At 43.4% G+C, this 18,589-nt stretch overlaps 1 long non-coding RNA gene across 3 annotated transcripts; it reads right to left on the bottom strand.

Annotated features, from left to right (window-relative positions):
- Positions 1-14,993: 14,993 nt before the first annotated feature.
- LOC147822602 (uncharacterized) lies at positions 14,994-17,925 on the bottom strand. Of its 3 annotated transcripts, none has more exons than XR_015445348.1 (3): positions 17,748-17,925; positions 15,998-16,176; positions 14,994-15,163 (listed from the first exon to the last, which is right to left on the bottom strand). It is a non-coding gene; the product is annotated as an uncharacterized LOC147822602 (long non-coding RNA). The 3 variants fall into 3 exon arrangements; XR_015445350.1 differs by having other exon boundaries at positions 17,760-17,925; XR_015445349.1 differs by lacking the exon at positions 17,748-17,925 and adding an exon at positions 17,467-17,633.
- Between the last annotated feature and the right edge of the window lie 664 nt (positions 17,926-18,589).

Below are 18,589 nucleotides of genomic sequence, written 5' to 3'. Positions count from 1 at the left end.
GACTTTGCCGTGCGGGTCTGTGGTTGGCTTTCACATATAAAGCAATGTACAGGAGGTGGGCTAGGAATTAGAAGTTCTCTTGTGAAAACAAAGGACAAAGATGAATGGTCAGCAGGGGGAAGTCTCAGGAGAGCATCAATCAGACTGCTGAGCCAGTGTGTGTTACAGCATCGGCGTCTGGGATTCCAAGCTCTTCTCTCTGTGGCCCCTTCCCATCCACTGTCGATTGAGCCGACTCACTGCCCCTCTGACAGAGAACACTGGGCTTCGTGCTTTGCCTTTATTTTCCAAGAGGTGTTGGTTCATCACTAAGGAAATCAGGGAAACACGATAGGAAAACCATAGTTTTAATTCTAAGGCACCTTTCTTTAAACCCAGCTCTGCCCCAGTTCCTCAGTACACAGGTTGCAATGGTTAATTTTATATGGCAACTTCACTGGATGGCAGTTGCCTAAATACCCCGGTGCGCTCCTGAGGGTTTCTGGGTGAGATTAACACAGAAACCAGTAGACTGAGTATAACAGATATCTCCCCATCCCGGGTAGACTTCATCCAATCAGGTGACGACCTGGACACAACAAAACCGTGGAAAGGGGGAATTCATAGGCCTGCCTGGCTCAGCTGGGACATCCTCCTGGTTCTTTCCTAGGGGAGACCCCAGCATTGGTGCTCCTGGGTCCAGCCTGTGGGCTCCCCTGGGGCCCACTGTCAGAGAGTGGCGATTGGTCCCAATTCCTTCTGATGTATCTCTACATTCATTTATCTATCTCGATTATCTATCCATCAGTCTAACCATCTGATTGGTTTCTGGGAGAGCCTGGGTAGTGTGTGTGTGTGTGTGTGTGTTTCTAAAACACACCCTGGATTCCTTTAATTCTCCCACTGCCATTGCTCTCTCACCACATTGTTGCTCTCTGCACTCACCTGGATGGCAGCCAGAGCCCTCTAACTATTTTGTTTATAGGCTTCTTCCACCTCCTAGACTATTATCTACACAGTTGTCCAGGTTGCCATTTATAAGTAAAAATCACTTTTCTCCACATGGAAAGCATGGAAGGCTTCCTGTCCCCCTCCCCCCTCCTCCGCTGCCTGTCCTCTGCTCCCCACCGTTCCTGGCAGCTCCAGTTCCCTCCAGCCATGGGCTTGGGACCGACCTTCTACCACCCTGGTGGGTTGGGCTGGGCTTTTGTACTTTGCTGATAGTACCTTCACCAGGAGGTGTTTGTAGAAGAAGCCATCTGCCCCATGGTGTCCCTGTGTGGCAGCTTCCTTCTCGAAGTCAGGGCTTGGAGAAGACTCCCCAGAGAGTCTTCACTCCAGCTTTTCCTGCTCAGTGCTTGTCACTGCTGTCTAGTTTTCTTTTCTTTCCTTTCTTTTGGTTTTCTTTCTTCTTCCCCTCCCTCTCTTCCTTTCTTCATTTTCTTTCTTTTGTTCTTTTCTCAATGAGGAACTTCAGATTCAATGCACTAAGCTACATCCTGAGCCATCCCCCCTTTTTGAGATAGGGTTTTACTGAGTCACTATATTGCCCATCTAAACTCAAACTTACAATGCTCCTGCCTCAGCCTCCCAGACCACTGGGATTGCAGACATGTGCCCCTATACTGGGCTCACTTGTCTCATTTTTAAATGAAGAAATGAATGAGTGAATGAATGTGTTGATGCACCAGTTAATTTGCTCCCTCTCTGGTCTAGCTCATTAGGATATACATTCCCCGAGAGCAAGACCCACAAGTTCTCACTCAGCACTCTTTCTCTAATGCTGGCTAAGAAACATGACTTACACAGGGCCACCACCAAACAGTGTTGAATGAAGAAACAAGAGGCATTTATTGGAATAGTATGCATCACAGCAATCTGATGCAGAAACACAATGTACATGTGATGTTGACCTTAGCTGCTTACTGATTAGTGCACTACAGAGAATATAGGTAATGAACTTGATCGCAAACTCAGGTGTAAGTAGATACAAGGAGCATGGTTATAGAAGAGTGCTGCATGGTGTGGTGGTCTCAAATGCTATAAGGTCTTATCTGTGTCAGCTTGGGCTGCTATACCAAGTTGTCACAAGCAAGATGGCTGGGAAAGGACAGGCGTTTTTCCCCCTTGTACTTGTGGAGAGAGGTGCAGGGCGCCAAAACCAGGGTAGATTTGGTGTCTAGGGAGGGCCCACTTCCTGTTCAGGGAAGCCCATGTTTTCAGGGACCTCAGGTGGTGGCTGGTGGAAGCCGCTTTCAGAAGGACACCATGTTATTGATGAGGGCCCCAGCCTCATGACCCAGTCACATTCCTAAAGCCCCACCTCCAATTCCATCTCATGGGTTAGGGTTCAACACGTACATTTTGGAGGGGGGAGGGGAAAGAAGCACTTAATCTATAACCAATCTTATCACCGATAGAATACAAACAAAATTTAGCAACTGTTGTAAAGAACTCAGATCCCTGAAACAAATTGCTTCCACTTTGGAATGTCCCCATCGAGGGTAGAGTCTGTCACCTCTGGATATGTGGATTACATGGACTTTCGGGATGCATGACTTTGAGGTTAGCAGCGAGTCAGGACTCCTCTTCCTTCCTGAGGCATCCTGAGTGGAGCACAGGGTGTCTCTCCCAACACCTCCATGGGATTATCTGAGTGCAAAGTCATTGTCGTGGTTTGTGTTCACAATGCCTCCCAAGGCCCTCGTGTTGAAGGATTGGTCCCCCAGGGAAGTGGAGCTCAGAAGAGGGGCCTTTGGGGCGTGATTGGATCATGAGAGCTTCAACTTCCTGACTGGATTAATCCATTTATGGATTTACAGCCAATGGGCTATTGGATAATGGTGGGAACTTTACAAAATGGGGCAGACTTGTGGGAAGCAGGCCGGTGGATGTGTTCCTGAAGCGTTCATTTTGTACCCAGCCCTTTCCTCTCTCTTTTTACTTCCTGGTAACCATGAAGTTTCTCTTCCACAAGTTCCCTACCATGATGTTCTGCTTTGCTGTGGGCCCAAAGCAATGGGGGTCAAGTAACCCTGGACTGAAACTTCTGAAACCATAAGGCAAATCTCTCTACAGGTTTTTTTTGGGGGGGGGTACCGGGGGGGATTGAACTTGTGTCCTTGTGCTTGCACAGCAGGCGGCCAAACCACTGAGCTAAATTCCCAGCCCCATCTCTACAGGTATTTTATCACAGCCACAGCAAGCTAACCCAACTCTCAAGTTCTTGACTCATAATTGTAAATGTTTATTACAATACATTTTTTTTCAGATCAAGACATCTGTCCATATTTTTTCTTTGTTTTTATTTTCCTGTTGTCCTGGGATGGTTCACCATTGACATTATTGCTATTCCAAGGGCAAAAGAAAACTACACTTCCATGTTGAATGGAAAAGGGTCTGTATCTTCACTCTGGGTAAAATAGGATCAAACCTATAGACATGCAAGCATTGGTATGGGTTCGTCTCCAAGGCTTGTCACTGTTGTGGGGACTAAATCTTGGTGAGGAGTTAGAATGTTGCTGTCACTTAATGAGCGAAGTAGATGTATGTGGTAGGTAAGTATCCAACAGGCACCAGACACGGCTCATTTTCAATTCAATTGTTTACTGTATTTCCAAAGATGATTTTTATAAATGCAAAACACTTGGCAAATCCTCATCATCATCCTATACCACGGACTTTTTACACTGATCTTTGGGAAGTTAGGATGAATTTTAAATATACAAATAAATGGCAAAACTCTCAAGGCTTGTGTGGTGTTTATTTTTGTAGGACTTGCTATTACTTGATGTCAGAAGAGACAAACTCGGAATGATATTTTGTTAGCACAAATTTCCTGCTAGCTTCAGTTTGCACTTGTTAAATTTTAACTGAGGTTAGTCCACAGACAGAGCTAAAAAGAGAAATCTCTCGTAGCACCACTGCCAAGGCCATAACGAAAGCCGCCCTGCTGTTGTAGCTCTAATAATAAACTCTTTTTTATAGGGGCCTTTCAAAGTTATAGGGTCACAAGGTGTCTTGAAATAAATCTCAAAGGGAACAGAAAATTCTAGAATCACATCCAAATTCTTTACGGTGGCAACTGTAACACAGTTCATAAATTGTGGGTATAAATGACTAACTTTGATGCGCTGCTTGGAGCCCCAGGGTGAGGTGTTCATCAGATAAAAATGACCAGGTGTTGAGAAGCAATAAATAGGAAATATGAGCCATGGGGGCATCACATTGATAATCTGGGAATTGAAGTTGTGTAGCAGAAAGTATTGTTGGGACCTGGGGAGTGAGTGACTTGGGAGATGATTACTTAGCCAGCGAGGCTGAAATGATTATCATATGCATGAACTTGTCAACTGTAATTGGCCAGTTTCCTTTAAAAACCCAAGCTGCAAGAGCCCTGACTGTTCATTTTCTGAGGTTATGAAAAGCCGGACAGAGCCCAGGGGCTCCCTTCTTCCCATAATGGCAGCAATTTTAACCCAATTTGTGTCTTCCTTCCTTCATGTTGAGAGGGAACAAACAGCAGACTGGAAGTCTCAGCAGACTTGGGTTGGGGAATCTGGCTCAGTTCCATCTCTCTGGGAGGATGGATGGGAGGACTCCATGAAGAGGGACATGGTGGTCCTTGCCATAGGGGATGACCTGGTTTTCTTTAAAGCGACACCTTTTCTCCTTTTTTACAAACTCCCACAGCTCTTCGCCTTCTTGACTCTTAGTGCTTTTTACATTGTCCTATTCTTTACGCGAAAGCCTCCTCCTTTGCTTACCTTTAAGACCCCCTTAAGTGGGATCTGTTCACCACTAATTTCTTTTGGCATCACTGCTATTTTGTTCATAATATAGCATCAGTATTTTTCTTTCTCTGTATTATTTATCTTCATAATAAGAACTCCTCAAGTATTGTTTGTTCATTTCTTCATTTATTAAGTTTTTATTAGTCAGAAAAGGCTTTCTTACACCTAACAGGCTGTTAAAATCCATATTTATTTTAGTTGGGTTAATTCTCCAAGGTAATGATGGATTCTTCTCTGACTTCTGCTAAATTATAAATCGCATATACAAGTTTCCAGTTTTGGCATTTACAAACTTGCCTTTATTGTTAGCTTGCCATAGATATGTTTTAGGTAAAGCTTAACTTCTTAAGGCAACTTGGAATTATGTTAATAGACCATATTTCTGATTATTTCATATGTAACAAATGATTTGCAATTAGATACCATTTTTTGATTTTACCATATATTCTCTTGGCCCAAAGAAAGGTTATTAGTCTATTAAGTTAATATTTTCATTGAATTCTATTGAAAACTTTTGCCAATATTGTGCCATATTAAGTGTTTTGTAACCTTGAATGTCTTTCAAGACTTCCACTTGCTGGCTCTCACAATTATCTTGTTCTTTCTTTCAGCACTTTCTGATATGAAGTTCTTCCTGAACTAAAACAAATATACCCTTAGTTTCCCTTCAGTGGTTTTTGTAACAGACCTTGTAGAAATGAAAAAGAAATGTCTTACCCATATGGAGCTTTAGAATTCCTTTCAAATACTTTCACATCCTATCTATCTCCATTTATTGTAGTACGTAGACCATTCCTCAGTGTAAACACTGTCTCCTGAATGTGTGTGTGTTCTTGACAGGATCCTCAAAGTAGCCCAGTGATGGCAAGTACAGGACAGGGCCAGCAGGCATGGTGGTGCACTCATAATCCCAGCACTTGGGAGGCTGAAGCAGGAGGATCACAAGTTCCAGCCCAATCTCAACAATATGGCAGCTTAGTGAGACCCTGTTTAAAAATAAAAAATTAAAAGGGCTAGGGGTGTGGCTTAGTGTGAAGATGCTGAATTCAATCCTCAGTAGCTCAGAAAGAAAAGAAATAAGGGCTAGGCCAGGGTTGTTGCTTATTCTGAACATATGTTTCCAGTGCAGTTGAGGCTCGCGATAAGATTTCTTCAAAAATTACATCACTGTGTTGAATAATACTGAGATCACAACTAAATTTTTAAAAAATGTATAAAACTATACATTTCTAAAATCCCACCATGGGGAAACCCTGCAGGTCCATTACTGAATCAGGCCAGTGTATACTTAGCTATCATGGATCTCAAAGGAATTAGGTAGATTGCAGCTACATGAAAAACAGCAGGATCGGAGCAGCACTGGGAGCTGAGGAGGAGGAGGAGGAGGAGGAGGAGGAGGAGGAGGAGGAGGAGGAGGAGGAGGAAAACCAGAAGGAGGAGGGAGACGGGGAGGGGGAGGGGAGGGGAGGGAGGGGGAGGGGAGGGGCATGTCCTGCCGGAGGGCTGCCGGGCTGACCCGGAGAAGGACAGGGGAGAGCAGACTCCACTGCTGCAGACAGGGCCCCTCAGTAGAGAGGAGCGAGGTCTCCCAGTGGATATTTAGAAGGTAGATTTAGGGACGGACTGGTGTGGAGCAGGGAGGGAAAGGACGCACCCATCTGGAGGTCCAGCTGGGGCAACTGTGGCGAGGAACTGTCTTGAGGTAAAATGCAAGAAGGCTGAGGATGCAGCTCCGAGGTACAGGCCTTGGGTTTCATCCCAGTGCTGCAAAAATCGTACCAAAGCCCAAACAAAACAGCAGACGAAAAACCCACCGTGCCACTCGCGCTAGATGACTGATGGAAATGAAATCGTGTATGTAGTGTTTGCAACTGGGATCCTCCATTAGCCAGTGTTTATAGGTTCCCGTTCTACTCTGCATCTTTTCAAGCACTGAATAATATTCCTTTAAATGGATACACTGCTTTTTTGTTTTCATGCTTAAAGGTTGATGGCTATTTGCATTGTTTCCACTTTTTAGCTATTATGAATAACAGCTGCTGTGAACACTCATGTACATATTTTCACATAGATGTATTTTCATTTCTATTGCCTACATTCCTGGTAGTAGAATTGCTGAATTTTGTAAGCTTACGGTTCATCTTTTAAGAAAAATGCCAAACTATTTTCCAAAAGGCTGCATTATTTTATATTCCCACCAGGAGTCTTGTTTCTCTGCATCTTTTTCAAAATGTGGTATCGTCTGTCTTTTTCTATTGTAGCTATGTTATTGGATGTTCAACGTTATACTATACGGGCTTAACTCATACTTTCCTAATGACCAATGATACGACACATCTGTGTAGCTATCTACCATCCGTTTGTCTTCTATGATGAAATGTTATTAAGAGCTTTTGGCTAATTTTAATTTTATATATTATAATTGAAATGTAAAACCTCCTTGTAATCTCTTTACCAATTATATGATCTGAGAATGTACTTTGCAATTTATGGCTTGTCTTGATTTTCTTTATAATATATTTTGAAGCATGATGCTTTAACTTTTCTGATGAATTTCAGTATATCTGTTCTTTTCACGAATCATACTTTTGAAGTCATATTGAAAATTTCTGCTCAAACCAATGGCATGAAGATTTTTCTCCTGGAAGTTTTATAAGTTTAGTGTTTACATTTATTATCATAATGGATATTTAGTTAATTTTTGTGTATGGTGTAAGGAAAAGATGAAAGTTCATTATTTTGTTCCTGGATATCCTATTACTTTTTATTTATTAAAACATAAAACTACTTTTATTAGATTGCCTTGGGATCTCTGTCAAAAAAAATGATTACTATAAATAGTTTCTGTGTAGTTTTTGTCCAATTTTTATAACTAATTGAAGCCTCTAAATTTTATCAAAATTGAACCATTTCAGAGTTAAAAGTTAAGAAATTAGAAATCGATTTTCGAAAGTATTTGGAATTAAATATTAATAATTCTGAATAATACATTTATTTGAAAACATGAATAAAATACATATAATACAGATTTCAAACTGTACAGAAAGGCTCTCAAATAACTAAGTTATTCATAAGTAATATTATGCTACTAGATTAAGTATAAACTTAGATATATCCTTAGACAGATAGAAGCCGGGAACTGCAGAGGCAGCAAAGGGCAGAGAAAATATTTCATTTAAAAGCAGCAAGATCAGGACCACAAAGAAAGAGCACCAGCACCAGGTGTGGTGGAGTATGCTTGTAATCCCAGCACTTGGGAGGCTAAAGCAAGAGAATCTCAGGTTTGAGTGCTGGCTGGGCAACTTTGCAATACCCTGTTTCAAAATGAAAAGGGCTTGGGATATAGCTCAATGCAAGGTCTTGAGTTCAATCAAGCACTCAAGACTGTAGAGCTCCTCTCATACACACACACAAACGTTGAGGTAGTCAAGGCTTGAGCTCCTAAATTAGGTAACTTGTGTGGTACAGATATTTGGTGTCTGGTTCCTGCCTGACAGGTAAACAGAGTAGTGATTGGTCATGGAGCCAAATATCAGAGCCGAGACAAAAAAATAAGTAAAAAAAGCACAGTTTAGAGACAAATAGAGAAGGACGGTGATGGAAGAATCAATTGACACAAAAACTCTATACACTATAGCTTTCCTGTGGAATAATGTGTTGCTGCAATGTACCCCACATGCAGGAAAAGTTTTCTCATGATTGATACAGTCTGTTGATCTTGTTTGGGATGTTTTGAGGTAAATTTCCTTCCTGAGTTTTAGACTCCATATGAAGTATCAGTTTTTAGAAACTGAAAGGAAGAAAAGTGCTGGAGACACCTAGCACATGAGGCCAGATTTAAGACTAGGTCTCCTTCCCATGTCTCTGGAAGCCTGAGACCTAAACACAAAGAAATATGATGAGCCAATATTTTTTTTACCTTGTCCTTAACCATTCAGGGTTAGTGCATCCCACCCCTAGGAGATGAAAGAATGTCCCCTCAAAATGTGGCAGGCAGTTCATTTCAGCTCTAGCCCACACAGCTTTAGGGAGAAAGAATCATCAAAATGTATGCAGCCTCGATGTCCCTATAAATTTTACTGAGTGCAGATTACAAGCAAGTGGTTGCCAGGGACCAAAATATTTTTAGTTTTGTCTCTGTCACCTCCAATTGAGGCTGCCATTAGGTCAATCTGTGAGGACAGTGCAGATCAAAAAGCCCACTGACTGGTTGCGCCTCTTATTTACACCAAAAATCAGATATCTTCTGTGCTCACCACTGGAGTAAACATTTAACCCATATTGGCTGTAATTTTCATCAGTATTATGCCTGCTGTCACTGACATTTAGAGCTGGTGCTCTCAGACTTCCTGTGCAGAAAGATCACACAGGAAAATTTAAAAATGCAGTTTCCTAGTGGGTTTCTCAGCAGAGGTTCTGATTTAGTACGTCAGGGATGGGATCCTGTGCATGCATCCAACGGAAAACAAAAACAACAAAATGCTAAGTGACTTCAGGCGGGTCAGCAGAGATGAAATTTTGAGATTTCTCTCAGTGCTTCACGATGTTTTATTTGTGGGTGATAGGAGATGGGAAAGCAGAAAGGATTTTGGAATATTCCTCTTATTTGCAGTTATCACAATTGATATTAATGGGAATCCAGAAAATTAGGTCTGGTATCTAGAAAAGACAGGTGAATTCCGAGAGCGTGAGGGTGGTAGCGAAATGCAGGAAGTTTGGTTACCTTCTGGGGAAAGACTTAGAGTTGGCCTGCCATTCATGCCATCCCTGAAGTGCAAAGAAAGCGGATTTCCTGTAAAAAAAAAAACAAACCCACAAAACTTAATAATCTGACCCCTTGGCAATAAGAGGGATATTATTTATGGAAGAAGAGTCCTTGCATATGGAATGCTAACAGTTGAGTGTCTCGGTTAGGGTTGTTTCTAGAAATAAAACCACACTCTGTGGGCTTCTGAAGGAAAGCAAAAGCCATGTGCGGTCCATGACTCTCTGGTTGTGTGACACAGAGGCGCTTTGTAATCCAGACATTCTTCACTCTGAGCCAGTGTGACCTGCGCATCAGTAGGGACCCAATTTCAGCCTGGCGAGGCAGCCTGCGCCCAGCATGGATGGAAAGATTCAGTTTGCTTGTTTGTGTCCTTAGTTATCAGCAGAGCTTGATTCTGGGCAACTCCTCTGAGTAATTTGACTCCATTTAACAATCCAGCCACCTCTGTTGTTAGTCTTCACAGAGCTGTGGTTGGCTGCTGATACAATCTCACTGCTTAGATCCCTTTGTCACAGAGCCATTGGAAGAGATGGTTTCCTTGGGAGTTGAATTACATCACCATGGTCCCAAAAGTGACTGGAATAAGTTAAAGGAAATAAGTGACATTTGTATAAACCAGGTCCTCCAAAAAAATTGCTCATTGCAAGAAAAAAAAATAATTGGGGCCATCTTGAGTGTTCAAGATGGAAATTCAAAACTTATATATTTTGAAAACTGTACTTCTAAAATAGTGGCAACTAGTGCAAGGAAAAAAAAGTAAAAGAAAAAAAGAATGGCAGCTATTTCCCTGCTGTCTCTGAAATGCGTTAGATAAAAAAAAACCACAGTTATCTGGCTCATAATTATGTGTAAAGCCACACTGTACATGATGCCTGGTACTGATTATGGAATGTGTATAATATGTGTGCAATATATTTTATGCATGGAAGCACATCTCATGATTTCATTCAGAAAATAAGCATACAAGTGTCTACCATGCCATAGGGATCTAATACCTCTTCATTCCTTACTAAACTATTAAAATTGTTGTACATAACAACAAGTTTTCTTTTTATTATTCTGGCTATTTTTTTTTTCAGACAGGGCCTCACTACTACCCCATGCTGGTCTTGAACTCTTGATTCTCCTGCCTCAGCCTCCCCAATGCTGAGATTAGAGGGATACACTGTTACAGGGAAGCCAGGTCCTGATGCAGCAAGGGGTGGGACCCTCATTTTCCTGGTCCTCAGTTCTTTGTGCCCTTGAAAGAATTCAGTCAAGATAAAGAGGCCCTGCAAACGTGAGGGATTTTAGGGCTGGGGCAAGCCGGTTAAACAACTATGAAAAAAGTCTGTCAGTCATGGAGATCTCGGGCGCAGGAGCAGAACACAGGACCCGGGACAACCACAGTTCCGGGACACTATGTGTGGGATTGTCATAGGAACAGTATAACTCTTGACCTGTTATGTGTCTAATGTGTTGAGTTCATAGTCTCACAACATGGAGGAATTAATGAAGTTGTAAGGTGGAAGTTGGGAGAGTTTTACTGGACACAAGGGGAAGAAGAATAGCTCCCGGATTTGCAGAAGGGGTCCACCTCTGTCAGGGGTAATTTGCACAGCAAAATCACAATGTGGGTACAAGGTGGGCCAAACTACAATCAAGCTACAGGATCACAAGTGCTTAGCTAACAGTGATCTGACAGGGAAATGAGTCATGGAGCAAGGGCGTGTGGAAAGAACAAAGACATTCTGGGAAGGGAGGGGAGTCTAGGACCGGATGTTCTGGCCACCACCTGTTGCCTCTCTGGGTCCACTGGGCCCGGTGGTGCTGACTGCAGTATAATCTCAAGCTGCTGCTTACCTCCCAGGCCTGGCGATTGTGTCTCCATCCTGAAGCCTGGCTCTTGTCAGTTTTGTCTCCTGCCACAATTCTGATGCCTTTCTTTATTTATGCCCACTTCTGCTAGGGCCCAGTCCTTCTCTGACTGTATATTAATTTCTGTCTAACTTAGCTGTCTATAACCGGAGCAATCCGAAAATTACCCTTCTCAATTCTCCATTTACATCAGGCACAAAACCAAGCTGGCCTTAGACAGGACACCTTGCATCTGATGCAGGCCCAGTGAGTTTCTGAAATGACCAGCTTCCCAAATGCTTGTTTTCATGAGGGAGAAGCAATGGAGGAACTCCAGGTCCCAAAGAGCCCCCCATTGCCCTGGTGGCTGCTGTGACCCTTTTCCACCTCAGTCGGTAACGCGTGCTTCTTTTCCACCCTTAATAAATACACACCCTCCCCACCTTTCCTGAGTGTCATGTCCAGTCCTTTGCCCCGGATGCCGAGGGCCTGGAAGGAATTCTCTCTGAACACAAAAGGTAGGAACAGAAGTCCCGGGAGAACTTACTGAGAAGTAGATACAGAAGAAAGGAGGCCAGCACTGCCACTAAGGCGTCTGCACCCTGGGGCAGCTTGGAGGCACTTTCAGGCACCCAAGAATTATTCTTGGGGTCCAGGGCACCTGGGGCGATTATGAGGCTCATCAACATTTTACTTAGAAGTTACTCAGGAATTGCAAAATGTCTTTCTCTCTTTTTAGATGGCCAGGGATTGCTCATGGGCTTTGCTCATGTAAAAAGTTTACGAAAGCTACCTTACCTTCTTCATTGAACTGGGTCCCAGCCCAAGGTGGCAGGGTTTTAAAGGACATTTCCTTTCCTGATTTCATTGGATTGTAGGTTACGGCAGCCAGGAAGGCTGTGTGCCTTGTTCAGGAGTTAGACATCCAGGTGGCTGGTATCAGAGAGATTTCACAGTGTGTAACCTCCAAGAATCATTGTTCCCCATGGGATCATTCTAGGTCTGACATCTAAGAAATGACTGTTCGTCAATTATATATTGACCTCTTTGGTTTTTTACTTAACTGGCAACTCATGCTATTTTGGACCCGCCTGTTTCATCCCTCAGGCCTGCTGTCTGACTACCTGCTTAATACGCATCAGCACACCTGGCTTACTTGTTGCTTTAATAGTCTTAAATTATGGTTATTTTCATAAATGCCTAGATCATAGGAAGATGGAGATTGATTGATAGCATTTAGAAATAATAAGGAAAATCCCTTGGCAACTCAGAAAACCTCTCTACAAATGTGGAAGAGATTGAATATTGAAAAAGTGTTAAACAAGATAATAATGCACATCACAGGCAATTTGGTAAAGAGCTTACAGAAAGAAAGACACAAAGGTCAGAAAGAGAGAGGAGGGAAGGCAGGCAAGGAGGGAGGGAGGAAGGGAGAGAGAGAGAGAGAAATTACTCTTCCAGCCAGCCGGGCAGTCTGATACTGGACATGCATGGGAACTTCTTCAGTGGAAGCTAAAATTAAAACTGAAGCAAGGCCATCGATTTAGAGGCAGAAGCTTTGATTGAGAAGAAGAGAGCAGGGGCAGCACTTCACCCTGAGGAGGAGATAATCTGAAGGGGACAGGCCTCTGGCCTCAGAAAACATCAAACTGGGCCTCTAACAAAAGAAAGAGCAAGATGAGGTTTTATAGCACTGAGCTAGGATAGAAGGAATGAAAAAAAGAAAACAGGCAGAAAGGAGGCAAGAAATATTATAATTTTAAAATTAAAAACTGCAGTTTCAGGACATAAGCCCAGTTTAAAGTTTTCCCTTCCTCTCTGCCCTAGCCTTGGGCAATTCTCTCTCACTTGCAAATAGATTGAGCCTTTCGGTGTGTTTTTTTCCCAGTTTTTTTCACCTGTGCATAGACTATCTCTTTCTACAATGTTCAGACTGTTATCTTTCTGTGAGGGGCTATCCTCCCCTACCCCAGATTTCCACGGCTAAAAACACGTAAATATTCCCAGTTCCAAAATACAGCACGCTTCCTTCTCTTTCTCTCGAGGTCTGCAGTCTATTTTTGAATGGGAATCTCTTAATCTTTGCCCAATAAAACTCTTTCCGAGTCTCTTACTGACTAGTTCTGAAAATTCATTTTACCCAATGCCAGCAAACCTATTCTACTAAAAAGATGAGTTAGATTCCTTATCTCAGCTTTGGATACCTCCTCAGACCCTGTCTGGTGATAGCATACTATCAATTTTCATGCACTAGGCAAAGAGGCTGGGGGGGTGTGCCTTTCCTGTAGTAGATGTCAAGTCTGAGAATCCCTCTACCTCTGGTCCTCAGGAGGGTCGCTGTCCTATTTCAGGACTACTCAATCCTCACATCTTCTCAGGATAAACACTAAGCTAGTAGTCAACCAACAGTAGTTAGCATTCTTTCTTCCAACGTACTTAGGCCTAGATTCACCTGGTAGCCACGGTGTTAATTAATTGTCTTTCCCCAGAGGGAAACCGAAGTTCTCAAATCCCCCTCTCCATGACAAGCAGGGAGTGTTAAAAATTCGAGCCAGGCCCCTAAATCAAAGCCTTACCTCCCTTCCCCAATCCCAAGGGAGCTAGAGAGGCTAACTTCCTTGTCATTTGCATTTCAAAGAAATGGCTCCCAGGCCGTGGAGGAAAGCATTTCTGATGCTAAAACTGCCTAGAACCTTATTTAGCTTTTAAAAAGGTTTGCATGCATCTTCAAGAGACACAGAAAGGATTTACAATTACAAACTTTCTAAAGGTAATGCTCTAAGAAAAGGGGATGTCACTTTCCCCATTCACTGGAGAAAGTTTAAAATTTCTTTTACAATTCTGTATTTGTACTTATGGTAGCCTAAACCTCCCAACAAAAATGAGATCTTGCTACAATTAAAATAAAGCACATGTGCTGCAAATGAGGTTGTTTCTGACTGAATATTTCCTCATAGTTCATTTACTTACTCTACCCAGCTTTCAATTCCGTAAGGGCTGATTAATGAATCTCGGGGGAATTGTTTGCCGTGTCACCCCACGTCTGCAGCATATTTGATTACCAACACAAACAAACAGGGAAAGCATCTGAAGAGGAATTTAGATGCCCAGTACTTTCCTTTTCCTAAGATATTTTAGAGGTCGCTAATCTTGAAGGCCCTGCATGGCCACTAGTGGTTTGTTTTTGGTATGAAATAATCCTCTTTGACAAATTGCTGTGTTTGAGATCAATTTGGTGTAACACAGAGTTTTTCAAAGCAAGCAGAGAGAATGTTCTGTAGCAGTGTTAATAATGGTGTCCTGATCATTCTCCTGTTAATGTTGGAATGAACACGGTTCTCATTCTTCCTTCCCTACCTTAATTCCCAGCGAGGGTATTCTTTTCCAGAGAACATCTGTTACTGTCTTCTTAGAGGTTCCTGGAGAGGTCTGGTGCCTCGCACAAATCCAGTGTTGTTGCTCAGAGAGGGCTGAGCCCTCAAAGTATGCTTCCACCAAGGGCCAGAATGTTAGAACACTGGTAATGTCGCAGATTGATGCAGAAACCAGGTAGGAATTCCCCAGGTGGTAAAGCAGGCAATCTGAAGATATAAAGACTTGAAAAGAGATAAATATTTGTATTTTTTTATTTGTTATTGGTGGTGATGGTGATTCAAGTAAGAAGAGAAGATATATCAAGAAAATGGACATAACGTGATTTAGGGGCTATATGTCACACCTTTAGCAACAGTGTGCTTTGTAAGGCATCTTGCATATCAGCCTGAAGAAGATGTTAGCAGAGGGGAACCTGTCAGGAAGGAGAGAAAACGGCTCACTGATCGCTGTGATAAAGTCTTTCCCCTGATGGCTGGGAATAGGACTAGGAGGTAACAGGGAGACCATTGTGCAGTACCCCAGTGGGTCAGGAAGGCAGGGATTGAACCACAGGCACAAGGGGTGGATGGATGCCTGGGTTACTTTTGTGCAGGGTGAGGGGTTGGAAAGAGTCCTTTGAGGATTTGGCTACGGCCAAGCAAAGGGAAGACAAGGGTAAAACCCGCCCGTTGCATGATGGATGCCTTTGTTATTTATTGTCAGTGTAAAAGAAACAAAACAAAACAGTGACTATCTTATAAGCAGAGCTCTCCCTGGAGGAGTGAACCAGTTGTCCTCTGCCCCTGAGAGAACCTGAGGACCACAACATCATTACAGGCAGTGGTGTATTTGGTGCCAAGCCGGATGCAAACAGCAGCTTGTCCTGGTCCCCTCTGGGGCTCCTCCAGCCACACAACCTCAGGCCAGAGCCTCTCTTAACTGTGTGAATTTCACATTCCTCAAAACCCAGCAAGAGGACAGATGACAGCAGTAAGGACAGCTGTAGCCCTGATGTCCCAGGACTCCCTCTCCACAGAATCTACTCTGGAGCTCATGGCCTGGTTTTCAACTTTCAAACCTCTTGTCTTTGATTTTCCTAAGGAAGATGTTCTATATCTTTGCTCACATCTACTTTGTATGAATGCACTATTTGTGTGTATAGGTAGATAGATAGATAGATAGATAGATAGATATAAAATAGACTCTTTTTCCTCCCTTGTTAATTTAATCTCTTTCATGTGAATGACTGCTCATGATTATTGCTTGCCTGTGATGTAGAAATGTAGTCAGAAAGTCGCCTGGAGAATCAGCGGAAAGGGCCCCGGGTGACTTAGCCCAGCTGGCATGATGACTCTTTGTAGATGTAGGATCTCTGTAGAGAGGGCATCACCTTCCTCAGGCTCTGCCCAGATGGCTCATGGGAATCCTCCAGTTAGCTTTCCAAACCTAATGAGAAGATGTCCACTTTTGTTGCAGGTACACATCCAAGAAGAAACTGTCTCCATACAGCTGAGGTAGATTTCAAGTGACAGTTCTAAGCTTAGGGACAGATGACGATCTAATAGGAAGAATCTCCAAGGCACCATGGGACAGAGGGAGGACTCCACACTCCCTACCCCTGCTCTGGACACTGGAAGTGGTGTTGGAGGTTTGCAGAACAGCCCTTGAACAACCACAATGGTTCTGTGAAATTTCCATCCTGGTTTAGGAAACTCAGTCTCATGAAAATGGAATAACTTTCCCCGGGTCATAACTGGGAAAAACTAATTTTTGAGAAAGGCAGGATTGGAACTCAAGTTCAATCCTCAAGGCTTCCCTTGGTTTCATTCAAACTTAACCTATCACTCCTGCCCTGCAAGTGACAGCTTGAATTGACTGCAAGTGACTACCCTGGACTCAAAGTAAGGGGAGGAGCTAACTCTGCCACAGGTCTGGGTCACTATGCCCCAATAGATGCCCACATTTATCATCAGATGCAGTAGTTAATAACACCCCACAAAGCAGGTGCGGTGTCACCACATTCATGATGAGAGGCACATACATTTGTCCTAGAAGACTAAGGTTCAGTGAACAGTCATGGTGCCATGTTGATACATGTCTATCTGGCCAGCCCAAAAGCCCACCCCCCATATGAGCTGGTATTGTCATGCCTCCCAGTTGAGGATGGGGAAGGTTCCATGGCTCCATAGGAACTCCCAGAGTTAGAAGGTGGAAAGTAGATATTAGGTAGATATTTAGACATTTGCAGGCTTGAGGAGCAAGGCATGTGGTGGAAGAGGTCCTAAACAGTATGCTTGTCAGTTATAGCTCAATAAAGAAACAAAGATCTCAGTATATAACACAGCTATAATCATTTGTCAGGTCTCAGACCTGAGACACAGGGCCTCTGCTTCTAGGACAAGGCACACAGCCATTTGGGTTGACATGGTCCATGGTCCAATGACACCGGCAAAGGAAACATTCTTTAAAGACCCTCCACCTGGGCTGGGACCTGGTTTATATGAGAAATTCTCTTTCATGTTTCTTTCCTAAATTTTTTACATGATTAAGGCTCCTCAGGGAACACTGACTATCTGAAAGGAAAAGAAAAACATTTAACAATTCCAAAGGAACCTCTAAGAAAAGTGTTGATTACATCATAATCACCATGGTTCCACTAACTCCGGGACAAACTCTTTCGTGCAAAAGACACCAAACTCATATTCTTGGTGTAGATGCCTTTGTGACGCTGCTCACCTTTTCCCCTGAAGGTGTCAAGTGATCTCTACCATAAACTCTACCCACCCTTCTGCATGGCTGCTCATGTATCTTGACTAAATTCTCTCATCTAAGGCACAAGGGACCAAGGACCCAGCTTCCTCGTGGCAGCAGAGGTAAAACCAAGGTCTCTAGGTTCTCAGCAGCCTGTCTGTACCCACCCCTGAGGATTATAACCTTCTGCACATTTGTTGGGTCCTTTCATTCACTCTAGCAAATTTAATCTTCCAGACCCTAGAGATTAATAACAAACCCAAAACCTTTTCGGAAACCTGCAGAGTAATGAGGCCTGAGCTACATTCTGGGGATACTTCGGTTGCTTTGATCAGGTTAGTGGAGAATCCCCTTGAATCCTGGTCAAACCCTCTTCTTCCCAAGAGACCCTTTCACATTCTTCCTGGCAGAAGTAGTGTCTGCCTCTTCCTCCTCTCCCTAGTGCTCTCCTTGTACCTCCATGGTGATGTTTCCTGGAACTTTCTGAAAGCCACCTTTGATTATGACACACACAAAGCTGTCATCTCTACTAAAATTCAAATTTGAGAGACCGGAGGAAGAGCTTTGTTTTTCTACCCTATTTAGGCCCTTATGTAGCGCTCAATAAACACCTGCCCAAATTGGGCAGTGGGGCAAAAGACCCATGATATAGGATAGAAGGGGAAGGAGTCATGCCCCGCTGATCACCCATACTGTGATGACTCTCCGCAGGCAGATGGTGTTCAGAAGGTGTGCGCTACATCTGGGACCAGCAGTGTTCCCCGATCTTCTCTCTTCACTTCTCCAGGCAGAGTTTTCATAAGGACAGCTTGGAGCTCAGGTGCTTTCCCAGCTGTCAGGCGGCTGCTATGCTAATCGCTGTGCTAATAATCCACACCAGTGGTGGCCTGAGAAGTGGGAGGCAGACTGGCTTATGGGTAGCATTTGCAGGGACCCCAGAGTATCCTGGCGACTGTGCTGGTAGAGAAGGGGAAGAAGAAATGCTGTGTGTTATTGCTCACCTGGATCTGTGAATTAGTGGCCCTGTGGTCTACAAGGCTTGCAGGAGAGAAAACTTGGGTACACGTTCAGCAGAAATTGAGGAGAAGGATTTTGGGATACTCCAGAT

Source organism: Heterocephalus glaber, unplaced genomic scaffold (assembly GCF_053883595.1).
Source record: "Heterocephalus glaber isolate CG9 unplaced genomic scaffold, H.glaber_assembly_v1.0 deba00001610, whole genome shotgun sequence".
NCBI classification, from domain to species: domain Eukaryota; kingdom Metazoa; phylum Chordata; class Mammalia; order Rodentia; family Bathyergidae; genus Heterocephalus; species Heterocephalus glaber.
The sequence above is the reverse complement of the archived record's forward strand: the minus strand, read 5'-3'. Positions and strand labels throughout refer to the sequence as shown.